The sequence below is a fragment of the Pelodiscus sinensis genome, chromosome 2 (genome assembly GCF_049634645.1).
Source record: "Pelodiscus sinensis isolate JC-2024 chromosome 2, ASM4963464v1, whole genome shotgun sequence".
NCBI lineage: Eukaryota > Metazoa > Chordata > Testudines > Trionychidae > Pelodiscus > Pelodiscus sinensis.
In genome coordinates this window covers 136,947,300-136,959,747 of record NC_134712.1, presented here as the reverse complement: position 1 = coordinate 136,959,747, position 12,448 = coordinate 136,947,300, and the positions used below count along the sequence as shown (strand labels likewise).

At 40.3% G+C, this 12,448-nt stretch overlaps 1 protein-coding gene across 4 annotated transcripts in view; it reads right to left on the bottom strand.

Annotated features, from left to right (window-relative positions):
* SEMA5A (semaphorin 5A) overlaps nt 1-12,448 on the bottom strand; it is a 549,656-nt gene that overhangs the window by 14,927 nt on the left and 522,281 nt on the right. The gene's annotated exons all lie outside the window — the stretch shown is intronic.

Sequence of the window (12,448 nt, the reverse complement as noted above, 5' to 3'; positions counted from 1 at the left end):
GTAGAGATAAAACACAGGAGACATACTAAGTTGATGAATAGAGAATAAGATTAAAAAAAAAATTATTTTACCATATTCATTCCAGATTAGAACTGTGTGAAAAGATTTACCACCACCTCTGGAAACTGGCCAAGCTCCACAAACAAAGCACCACCCTTCTTAGTTCCATGAAAAATAACATAGAACAGTTTTTCAGGTTTGTCTGAAAACTCTCAAGAGTTAAACAAATGGCAGATACTGCAGTTAAGAAACTTCATTCAGTGTCAAGCCATTTCTCCTGCACAAAATGGGGAGTTTCTGAATGAGGAAAACAGAGAGATGGCAAAATCTACAGATGATACTGAACTGCTCAAGACTGTTAAGTTCAAAGCAGATTGTGAAGAGCTTCAAAAATCTCACAAAGCTAAGTGTCTGGGCAACAAAATGGCAGATGAATTTTAATGCTGATAAATGCAAACTGGTTCATATTGGAAAACATAATCTCAACTATACATACAAAATGATGGGGACTAAATTAGCTGTTATCATTCAAGGAAGAGATCTTGGATCTACTGTGGATAGTTCTCTGAAAACATCCACTTTTGTGAATTGAGAGAGCCAATTAAGCAGACACCAATATTCTTTTGGGAGGTACTTAGGTTGATTTTTGAGGGGTGAGTTATAGTAAAAAGAAAAGATTGCTGGAGATGGAGAAAAGAATCAGGAGAAACACTCATGGAATTGTCTTAAAAACTGATTTTCTGTCCAGTCATTTTATGGTGAAATATATACTTTACTAGCAGATGTGGAAAAGATATCTTGGATTTTGCATGTCTTTCATGCCTCAGACCATTTCTGCTAAACAAGAGGCTAAGTTTTTATCTTCATTCAGCTGTGAAATGAACCTTGGCACATTTCAAAGAGGAAATTACCAGTCCAGACAAATATTATTTTTGTTGGTTAGGTGCTGACAATGCAATTTGTCTGGATAAAGCATACATAATCCTTTCCCCCAAGCAGTTTACAACCCAAAAGAGTGAAAGATAAAAACATGCTGTGGAACCCAAAAGATGGCAATCGTACAATGCTGATATTAGCATTTCTGAGCATCGCAGAGCAGGTTTTCGGGGGGCCTGAATGATGAGAGGGAGGTATAACCCAGTGTGCCTCGGTTTCCTTTTTAATCAGCAGGATAGATTTGTAAAGGTTTCTCTGCTGTGCCGAGTTTCAAAATTGTTTATAGGTATCAGTTGTAACATTGCACAATCATAAGGCTCTCTAGCAGGCAGTGTGTTTTTAGGTATTCTTCCCAGTGTGGCCTCAGGCTTTTTATTAAAGTTGCAACCTTTTTGCCAGGGTTGACAAATCAAACTCAAATATATCAGGGGGATGAACCTTAACAGTAATAACAAATTTGTTACAAGTGAGCGTGTGTAAATATCTTGGTTATACCTTGCTTCTTGTTTTACCATATGCCTTGCCTGGCGAGGGGTATGCTCTGCGCTATCACTGTCAAGGCTTGACACTCATTGTTCCCATCAGCAGTGTTGAGTCCTTCATATCTCTACTTTTAAAGGACAGGAAACTGAATCACCCTGCTCACAGGATTCCCTTTGCTAGCTAGGTATGTCCACCAACTGCAGTCCCTCTATGCTTGAAGCATCTACACAGAGACTCCTGCTTCAAGCTCTTGAATCTATCACCACCACCATTAGAGACCAGCCTCTGTTTTAAAGAGATACCAAACATATTTGAAATGTGTACAGGTGAGAGTTTGCCTGCTCCCCCTGCATCCTTAAGTATTCAGTCACAAGCCTGTTCTGCTCAGAAAAGCCAGTAATTCAATCTTTCCTCAGGTCTTGAGGCAAAGACTGTTTACTCAAAGAAACAGCATAGGGACTTTGCAAAGGGTTGCTGATTCAGCCCTCTGTCAAGCCAGCTCCCATTTAGCAGAATGAATTGGAGCTGACTGGAGATAAACTGGTTATAATTGGGGAGCAGACACAGCTGCTCTCTAATTAGCTGGGGCTGTATGAGAAGGGAACTAAGGGGAGGGAAGAGAAAAAGGCAGGGAGTGGAATTAGGGAGGTAGCACTTCCCTCTTGCAGATGCTGAAGAGTCAGCTGTATATGGTGAAATGGTGGGAACAAGCCTGTGTATAATCTGTTACTAACCTCAAGGTCTCAAAGTGCCTTTGTGGATTGGCAGAGGCAAGAGTCAAGGGGATCTGCTCTTCTACAGAGACACTGATGTTACAACAATCTGGCCAAGCACAACCACTATGGCGGTGTCTAGACTGGCAAGTTTTTCCGGAAAATCAGCCACTTTTGCGGAAAAACTTGCCAGCTGTCTACACTGGCCGCTTGAATTTCCGGAAAAGCACTGACGATCTCATGTAAGATTGTCAGTGCTTTTGCGGAAATACTATGCTGCTCCCGTTCAGGCAAAAGTCTTTTTCTGAAAGACTTTTGCGCAAAAGGGCCAGTGTCGATAGCACAGTACTGTTTTCCGCAAAAAAGCCCCGATCGCGAAAAGTGCTTTTGCGGAAAAGCATCCTGCCAATCTAGACGCGCTTTTCCGAAAATGCTTTTAATGGAAAACTTTTCCGTTAAAAGCATTTTCGGAAAATCATGCCAGTGTAGACGTAGCCTACATGTATAGGGCTGTTTAACTCCCCTAACAGCTTTCACTCCACACTGGATCTTTCTAAAGCAACATCAGTTGGATCTATAACATCTCTGGCAGTTAGGAACAGAAGAAAAGTCTCCTAACCAACAGTTTCTCCATACAGTGATTCACCCCGGGTTCCAATCATGTCCATACCTATAACTGCTTGAAAAAATTATCATGAACAATTTTCTCTTCAGGAATCAATCCATCTGTTTTCTGCCCTACAAAAGCATTGCTTATGGAGCCACAACACACTCCCGAGTTTCACTTATAGACAGAATTATCTCTGTCACATTAAGAGCATTTTCACACAATTCCTTTACAAGCAAGCTACTAAACAACATAGTTCAGGGCCGGCCTTAGAAAAAAGGGTACCCTTGTATTTTGGCACCCCTGGGCTATGTCTACACTGGCAGGTTCTTGTGCAAGAACGGCCATTCTTGTGCAAGAACCCGCAGAGCATCCACACTGCTGCTTGTTATTGTTCAAGAAGATTTACAGTATGGCATCGGAAGACAGGGCTTCTTGCACAAGAGCTACACTCTTTTCTAACAAGTTTACGCTCTCTCGCACAAGAAGGCAAAGTGGACGTGCAGCCAGGGTTTCTTGCGCAAGAAAGCCCTACGGCTAAAATGGCCATCAGAGCTTTCTTGGGCAAGAGAGCGCCCACACTGCCATGGATGCTCTTGCGCAAAAGCACATGGCTGTGTGGACGTGTTCTTGTGCAAGAATGCTTGCACAAGAACCCTTGCGCAAGATGTTCACCAGTGTAGATATAGCCCCTGGGCTACGTCTAGACTGGCATGATTTTGCGGAAATACTTTTAACGGAAAAGTTTTTCCGTTAAAAGTATTTCCGCAAAAGAGCGTATAGATTGGCACAGATGCTTTTGCGCAATAAGTGCTTTTGCGCAAAAGCATCCGTGCCCAGTATAGACGCACTTTTGCGTAAGAAAGCTCTGATGGCCAGCGGGCTTTCTTGCACAAAAAATTAAGGTGCCTGTCTACACTGGCCCTCTTACATAAGTATTCTTGCGCAAGAGTGCTTATCCCTGAGCGGGAGTGTCAAAGTATTTGTGCAAGAAGCACTGATTTTGTACATTACAAAGTCAGTGCTCTTGCACAAATTCAAACAGCCCGTGTAGACAGCTGGCAAGTTTTTGTGCAAAAGCGATTGCTTTTGCGCAAAATCTTGCCGGTCTAGACGCACCCCTGGAGTTTAAGTATACAGTAGTGTTAGTGAACATTTCAGAAACAAATTGGTAATCTCAAAAGTTTTCATAAATTTACCCAAAAAATTGACACAATTTAATTCAATTTTATTAAAATAATAAAGTGTCAAAAACTAAATATTAAACTAATGAATAAGAACAGATATAAAATGTTGTTCACCAAGATGCTAAGATTCAGAAGGCAGCACTGAGAGCCTTTGCTGATGCAAACTGTGACATTGCTTGTGACAGGTGAGATTGTGAGCCACCGCATTCTCCATGGACAGGGCATGGAATTGGAGTCTCAGGAGATTAAGGAACAAGTCACGGTCTTGGGGCAAATGAACAAAACTGCTCAGTCTTTTGCTCCCCTGTGTGCAGGGCCTGCTATTGTCCCTGCCCCTTACAAAGGGCACTGTCATTATCAGTGCATCTTGGCCAAGGCCTTCCTTTAAGAGCTATACGGGGAATGGATTCTTTTAGATTAGATTATTTTACCCTAATATGAGGCACAGAAGGCAGGCCGCTATTTTTAAATGGGATAGAGCCTATATTCCCATTGAGTTCCTTTTGAATTTAAGAGTCTGATTGAAAGTGCAAGCCACAACAATTACACATTATTCTCAGATCTTCACGCTAGGAACTCAGGTGACTTCCGGAGCATGAATAAGGTTTGCAGGTTAAGATGGGAGCAAAGAAAATTCCCTTGATAATAACATCTCTCTCTCTCTCTCTCTCTCTGTCTCTCTCTCTCTCTCTCTCTCGGTTTCTGTTATTTCCACCCCAATTCATCTGATGAAGTGGGCTTTTCCCACAAAAGCTCATGATTCTATATATTTTGGTTAGTATCTAACGTGCCACGGGATCACTAGTTGTTTTTAAAATTACAAACTAACACGGCTACCCCGCTGAGGTTTTTTAACAAATATTCAAAGCCTGTGTATCAGGTTCCTAGCAGAACTGGTGAATTTGGTAGAATAATAGCATCATAGAACTAGAAGGAACCTCGAGAGGTCATCAAGTCCTGAGCTCATGGAATGACCAAGCACTATTTAGATCATCCCTGACAAGTGATTGTCCAACCTGCTCTTAAAAAACTTCATCAATAGAGATTCCACAACCTACCTAGGCAAATTATTCCAGTGTTTATCTACCCTCACAGTTAAGAAGTTTTTCTTAATGCCCAACCTAAACTTTCCTTGTTGTAAATTGAGCCCCTTGTTTCTTGTCCTGTCATCAGAGGTTAAGGAGAAAAACTTTTCTCCCTCCTTGCAACAATGTTTTAGGTACATAAAAGTTGTTATCATATCACCTCTCGGTCTTATCTTTTCCAGATTAAACAAACCCACTTCTTTCAATCTTCCCTAATAGGTCATGTTTTCTAGATATTTAATCATTTTTGTTGCTTTCTTCTGGACCCTCTCCAATTTGTCCACATCTTTCCGGAAATGTGGCATCCAGAACTGGTTGTTATTCCAGTTGAAGCCTAATCAGCACAGAATTACTTCTTGTATCTTTCTTACAACACTCCTGATAACACATCCCAGAATGATGTTTGCTCTTTTTCAACAGTATTATATTGTTGACTCATATTTAGTTTGTGGTCCACTATGACCCCTAATTTCCTTTCCGCAGTTCTCCTTCCTAGACAAACTTAAAAAACAACAAATAGTCTGGTAGCACTTTATAGACTAACAAAACATGTAGACGGTATCATGAGCTTTCGTGGGCACAGCCCACTTCTTCAGATGACTGGAGTGTTGTATGTCCAAAACCAAAATAAATAGGGGGGAAGAGGGGAAGAAGGAAAAAATGGGAGGGGGGAACAAAAGGAGGGAGTAGGTATATAGATGCTACCATACTATTTTTTGTTTTTAAAGTTTATCCTGTACAGACTAACTCGGCTACCTCTCTGAACCTTCCTAGACAGTCATTTTCCATTTTGTATGTGTGCGAATGATTGTTCCTTCCTAAGTGAAATAGTTTACATTTGTCCTTGTTGAATTTCACCTTATTTACCTCAGACCATTTCTCCAGTTTATTCAGGTCAATTTAAATTATAATCCTATTCTCCAAAGCACTTGCAACCTCTCCCATCTTGGTATCATCCACAAACTTTATAAGCATACTCTCTTTGCCATTTTTTAAATAGTTGATGAAGATATTGAACAGAATCAGTTCCAAAACTACTACCTGCAGAACCTCAGTTGGTATACCCTTCCAGCATGACTGTGAACCATTGAGAACTACTCTCTGGGAACAGTAATCCAACCAGTTATGCATCCACCTTATTTCCCTAGCTATTTAATAAGAAGGTCATATCAGACTGTATCAAATGCTTTCTTAAAGTCTAGGAAAACCACATCTACCACTTCTCTCTATCCACAAGACTTGTTATCCTTTACATGAAAGCTATTAGGGTTGGTTTGACATTTGTTGTTCTTTATGAATCCATACTGATTGCTACTTATCACCTTATTATCATCTAGATGTTTGCAAATGGATTCTTTAATTCTTTGGTCCATTATCTTTCCTGACAGAGAGTTAAGGTGACTGGTTTGTAGTTTCATGGAATGTCCTTATTTTCCTTTTTCTTAAATAAATGGGCACTATATATGCCCTTTCCCAGTCTTCTGGAATCCTCCTGTCTTCCATGACATTTCAAAGATAATAGCTAATGGCTTGGATACCTCCTCAATCAGCTCTTTGCATATTCTAGTTTTTTGTCTTGAAAGTCCCTTTGGAACACATCCACAGTATAGAGTGATTCAGTCTTTGTTCAGAACTTCCTTTGTAGAGAGAGAAGTTATTTCAGAGGTAAAAGACAGGAATGAAGACTAAACTGAGTTGTCCTTTTATAGTCCTTTACTATGCATTTTGTATTTTCTCTGTTCTGCACAAAAGCTACCCAGCACATAGTCTGGAAGACTTTCTGTTCACAGACATGTCCCTGAATACCTTGTTGAATTATAAGATATAGCTCTTGACTGTCAATGGGTTCATTGTACAGCTGATGATCCTTGAGGGACCATCAAGCGGACTGGGCCATGCTAATGCCAAACTGTCTGGGGAAGTTACCCAGAAGCATAGCACACGTTTGAAATACAGACATGCAGACCTACATGCCTGTAACTCATAATACAAAGGTGATGAAAACATACAAGCCAGATTATCATACCTGGCAAACTATAACATTTTGCAGACACTTTAAACAGCCTATCTGGTGCAACTCACTGAAATTTTACAATACTGGTAAAATAATATTCTAAAATGTTCTCCAAATTCATACAGCATCACAGAAGGGAGCCTCATATACTGGAAGAGGAGCTCACTCCAGGCCCAGGGGATGGTGTATAAGAAGGCCTAAACTAAGGCATGACAGAAGGGAGGAAAAAGGAATGGGAAAAGACTGGCATAACTGATTAGGTTGAAGAGAGAGAATTTGCAGATTTAACTGGTAGATCTTTGAAAACAAGGCCAGGAATCAAACTTGATTTGATGGGTCAGGGGAAGGAATGGAAACATTCAAAAACAGAGAATCATGTGGTCTTAAGAGGTGGGGAAGGAAGATGAGGTTGGGTGTTGCATTCTGGATGGACTGAAGTGATGGAGATGGGCACTGGAAAGGCCACAGAGTAGGAGGTTTCAGTAATGTAATAAAATATTTTAGTATTAATTAAATATTCCTCATTTTACATTAAAAATGAGTGCTGTCCAAAATGCCATGTGCATTTTAAATTCTAGTAACTGGGATGTTAATAGCAATTCAGTCTTACTAAATCTTGTTTTGAAGCCATGAGCAAGATGAACAAATATGATGTGGGAGTTCCCAGAATCCTCTTTCTTCATATTGGTATTTTCATTTATTTTGGATGAGAAATTAAAATGTTATTGAATTCAAATTTAGTCCTATTCACTGTGCAACAATTATACAAACAAACATTTAAGCTTATGGATCTTATCCTACTTCTGTATAGCATTAATTTTATGTCACAGGAAAAAGTCTTGCTGTTCTGAGCAAACATCATTATATTTCAAATTACAGAAGAGGTCATTATTTTGTTTGTGGATAAACTACTGTTTTTTATGTACATTGAGGGAAAGATGATTTTCAATATCAATACAGTGTTGTCATTCATACTGTTTTGTGGATTTAAGAGACAACAGTAATAAAACAAAATAATACAGTTGTAAATCTGAAGAAACATTAAAGAATCACACATGATATAGTGGTCTTACGAGGTACTTAGTAGTCCCATAGGAGTTAAAAAGCTGAGGCACAGCTAAACATATTTAATATTCTAGCCTGTTATAGACCTAATAGCAATGCACTGCATGAAATGATTTCCATGTAAACTGTGATAATATCTGGTTATCTATTTTACACAGGGTCGTGCAAATCAAAAGAATATCTCCAAAGTCCTGAAAAATCAGAAACCAAATCAGGTCTCTCATGTGTTCTTATACTGAATAGCCAAATCCCCAGCTAATGTAACTTAGCACATCTCCATTTAAAATCAATGGAATTATGTATATTTACAGCATCAGGGTATCTGGTCTAGCATGTCCAGATAGAAAGGCTGGGAAATTTCCAGTGCCTATGAAGTACAATAGTGATAGAAATGTAGCCGTGTTAGTCTGGTGTAGCTGAAACAAAAAACAGGACTATGTAGCACTTTAAAAACTAACAAGATGGTTTATTAGGTGATGAGCTTTCGTGTGCCAGGCCCACTTCCTCAGATCAAATAGTGGAATAAAATTGTCACAACCATATATACCAAAGGATACAATTAAAAAAATGAACACATATGAAAAGATGTGTCCTGGCCCACGAAAGCTCATCACCTATAAACCATCGTTAGTCTTTAAAGTGCTACATAGTCCTGTTTTATGAAGTACAAGACTGTTTGGTTAAAAGATCTTTCAAAATTCAACTTAATTCTTTTCCTGAGTGGAGTTATTTTCTGATGAACAAAGTATTATTAATTTACCATCATCATCAATCCGCACAGTAAAGGCAAAGTGAGTAAATTTTATGCTCTAATGCATACATTTTTTGACAATTTTTCAAGACTGGGTTAGTGGAATATTGTCTTATTAAACTAAATAATATCCACAAATCTGACCAAAACAAAAGAGATGAGCAGGAAAGGGACTTGGGGAAATCCCAGACCTGTATGAAGTATCCCATTTGTATACATCATTCTCAATAGTCTACTTACATACTTATGTGGTTTAAGGTGAGTAGGTGAGTAGACACCTACCTCACATCTAATTCTAGAGGAGGAATATGTTAACATTTACAAAGTTATAAAGTTTACAAAGTTTTCTTGAAATACTGCTGTCCGACTATTTCCCTTATAGCTTAAGGCTTGTCCACACTTAATGTGCCACAGTAGTGCTTAGTGAAGATGCTACCCACACTGATGGGAGAGCTTTTCCTGTAAGCATAGGTATTCCATTTTAGGGTACGTCTAGACTACCTGCCTCTGTTGCCAGAGGCATGTAGATTAGGCTACCAGACATATTAAAATGAAGCGGCGATTTAAATAGTCGCCGCTTCATTTAAATTTACATGGCTGCCGCGCTGAGCCGACAAACAGCTGATCAGCTGTTTGTCGGCTCAGCGCGATAGTCTGGACGCGCGGGTGTCGACATCAAAGGTATTTGTCGACCATCCAGGTAAGCCTCCTGGGACGAGGTTTACCTGGGTGGTCGACAAATACCTTTGATGTCGCCACCCGCGCGTCCAGACTATCGCGCTGAGCCGACAAACAGCTGATCAGCTGTTTGTCGGCTCAGCGCGGCAGCCATGTAAATTTAAATGAAGCGGCGACTATTTAAATCGCCGCTTCATTTTACTATGTCTGGTAGCCTAATCTACATGCCTCTGTCGCCAGAGGCATGTAGTCTAGACGTACCCTTACTGAGAGCTATGTCAACAGGAGAAGCCCTCCCATGGTCATACCACTGTCTACACTGGAGGCTAGGTAGGTATAACTAGATCAACAAGGGCTGTGGAAAAGCCACACCCCTGAGTGACACAGTTATACAGACATAACTTGGTAATGTTGACCAAGCTGTAGGCTCACAGAATTTACCAGAGAACAATAACATTCTGAGACTTAAAACAGTCCTAGGGATTAGAATTTTGAAGGGATAAAGATGGATTAAAACTAACCTTGTCACCCATTCTGTCCTGCATTTGAGGCTTGTCCCTGCTGCACCATAGTCAAGAGGAGTTTTCTCATTACCTTAAATGGGAGCAGGAGCAGGTTTCTAGTGAATGACCAGTTGATTATCCGATAAGCAAATGCTTATCGGACAGTTGACACACTAGTTGACTAGCCAATTTCCCCCCCCATCAGAAAGAGGCATCGGAGGGGAGGGGAGGGGATGAAGAGGAGGGGATGCTTCAAAGCAGCAAGCACCGTGTGGAGCCCAAGCCAGACCTTGGGTTCCATGTGGTGCTGCCGCTTTGAAACGCTGCATGGAGCCTGTGGCCAGCTGGGAGTCTGCATGAAGCATTTCAAAGTGGCAGCACCACATGGAGTCCAGAGTTAGCGGGGTCCCCTGCTGACCCTGGGCTTCACTTGGTGCTGGCGCTTTGAAATGCTGTGGGGAGCATGGAGCCAGCGGGGACAGCTTGAGTTCCCTGCTGGCCTCATGCTCCCTACAGCACTTTCACCTTTGAAGTGTACCAAAGGCAGAGGCATTGACTATTTGATTATCCAATTAATCTAAATTTAACATCCCAAGAATCTCACCCTAAAGCTTATTTTAAGAGTGCTAGGATATAGCTTCCTGTTAAATTCTCTTGGGTTTGCAGAAAAATATGTATAGAATTATATTTAATTTCTACAGAACCGTATTGATTTCACCCTTATTAAGTACTGTAGGAATTTTACATAAGTGTTTATGAAGTTCAGGGTGGCCATCAAAGCAATATCTACCCTTCTTAAATATGCTCCTATTTCATATTAGTCTGGTAATGCACTCCCAGGTAGGTGTGAACTCATGTTGAACAAACCAATTTAAAATTTGGTGTTATTGTTCATCAAATATATAAGAAAACTTTGTCATCTTGCGAAGGTTGTCAGGATTATTGACCAATATAGTTCAGAAGGTTTTCTTGTTTGTGATACTGTTATTACTCACTGTATTAAGTATGCATAGGGACTTAATTTCTGCTATTTGGAGGGTTTCATAGGCTCATAGATTTTAAGGCCAGAAAATCACTGTGAATCATCATCAAGTCTGAACTCCTTCATATTGTACTAGAAGATTTATCCAGAGTTGTTTGGGTCCTTAACTCAAATAAGTTTTGTTTTTCTTCATTGAAATCATTGCTCTGTGGGTAGTGGTAGGGATGAGGGGTTCAGTATACAGGCTGTCCAGGGGACAGAGGAAAACCCCAGCCCTCTCTCAGCACAGCACTTGTGGCCAAGCGAGAAGCTCCTGTCCATGATCATTACAGCACTGCCTGGGGAGGGGTTCATATCCCCCAGCTGGGGGACAGACAGAAACACAAACAGACAAACTCTCTGAAATAAATCATAGTAACTGTCCCTTTCTTCACCCCTACCCCCTGCTGGCTCCTTGGGGTTATAGCTGTCCAGGTCCCCATCTCTGGCACCTTGCTGCCCTCTGTAGGCATTCTGCACTATAATTGTCACTCCTACTAGCCTCCTCCTTTTCCGTTTTATGAGAAACAATCAAATTCCAGGTCTATCCCATTGTCCTAGTACAACCAAACCCTGATCTTATTTTAAGCTATGATAACAGGAAGCTGCACACCAAATATGATGGACCTAGCTCTTACCATTTAGGAGGAGTTCTTGAACACACAGACTTACAGACAGACACAGACAGACATTTCTAAAATATATAGTAAGATAGAAAGTCCCTGATTTAATCCCAGTTTGAACTAGAGCTGCTCTTTTGGGAAAAAAATCCAATTTTGATTTTAAATTCCCATCAAATGGAGAATCCACCACAACCTATAATTCATTGTTTCAATAGCTAATTACCTTCACTGTTAAAAATTCATTTCCTCTCTGAATTTATCTGGTTTAAATTTTTAGCCAATAGATCTCATTATACCTTTTTGTGCTACATTGTAAAGCTCTCTATTATCATTTTTTCCCACTTATAGGTATGCATGGACTAGATCAAGTCATCGTTATCCTTCTCCACGTGAAAGCAACACACACTGAGTTCCTTCTTTCTGTCACCATAAGGCATATTTTCCTATTTTTAATCATTCCGAACCCTCTCCAGTTCATCAACAACCCTCTTGAACTGTGGATACCAGAACTGGTCATCATATTCCATTAGTGGTTGCATCCATACCAAATATAAGATAATCATCCTACTTTTACCCAAGGTTTCCTTATCTTATAGCCACAGTGTGACCCTGGGAGCTCATGTTCAGTAGATTATTCACCATGACCCTCACATCTATTTCAGAGTCACTGCTTCCCAGGATAGTGTTCCCCATCTAATAAGTAGGACCTATGTTTCTTGATCCCACATGTAAAACCTTACATTTGGCCATAATAAAGTGTATAATGTTTGCTTTTACCTAGG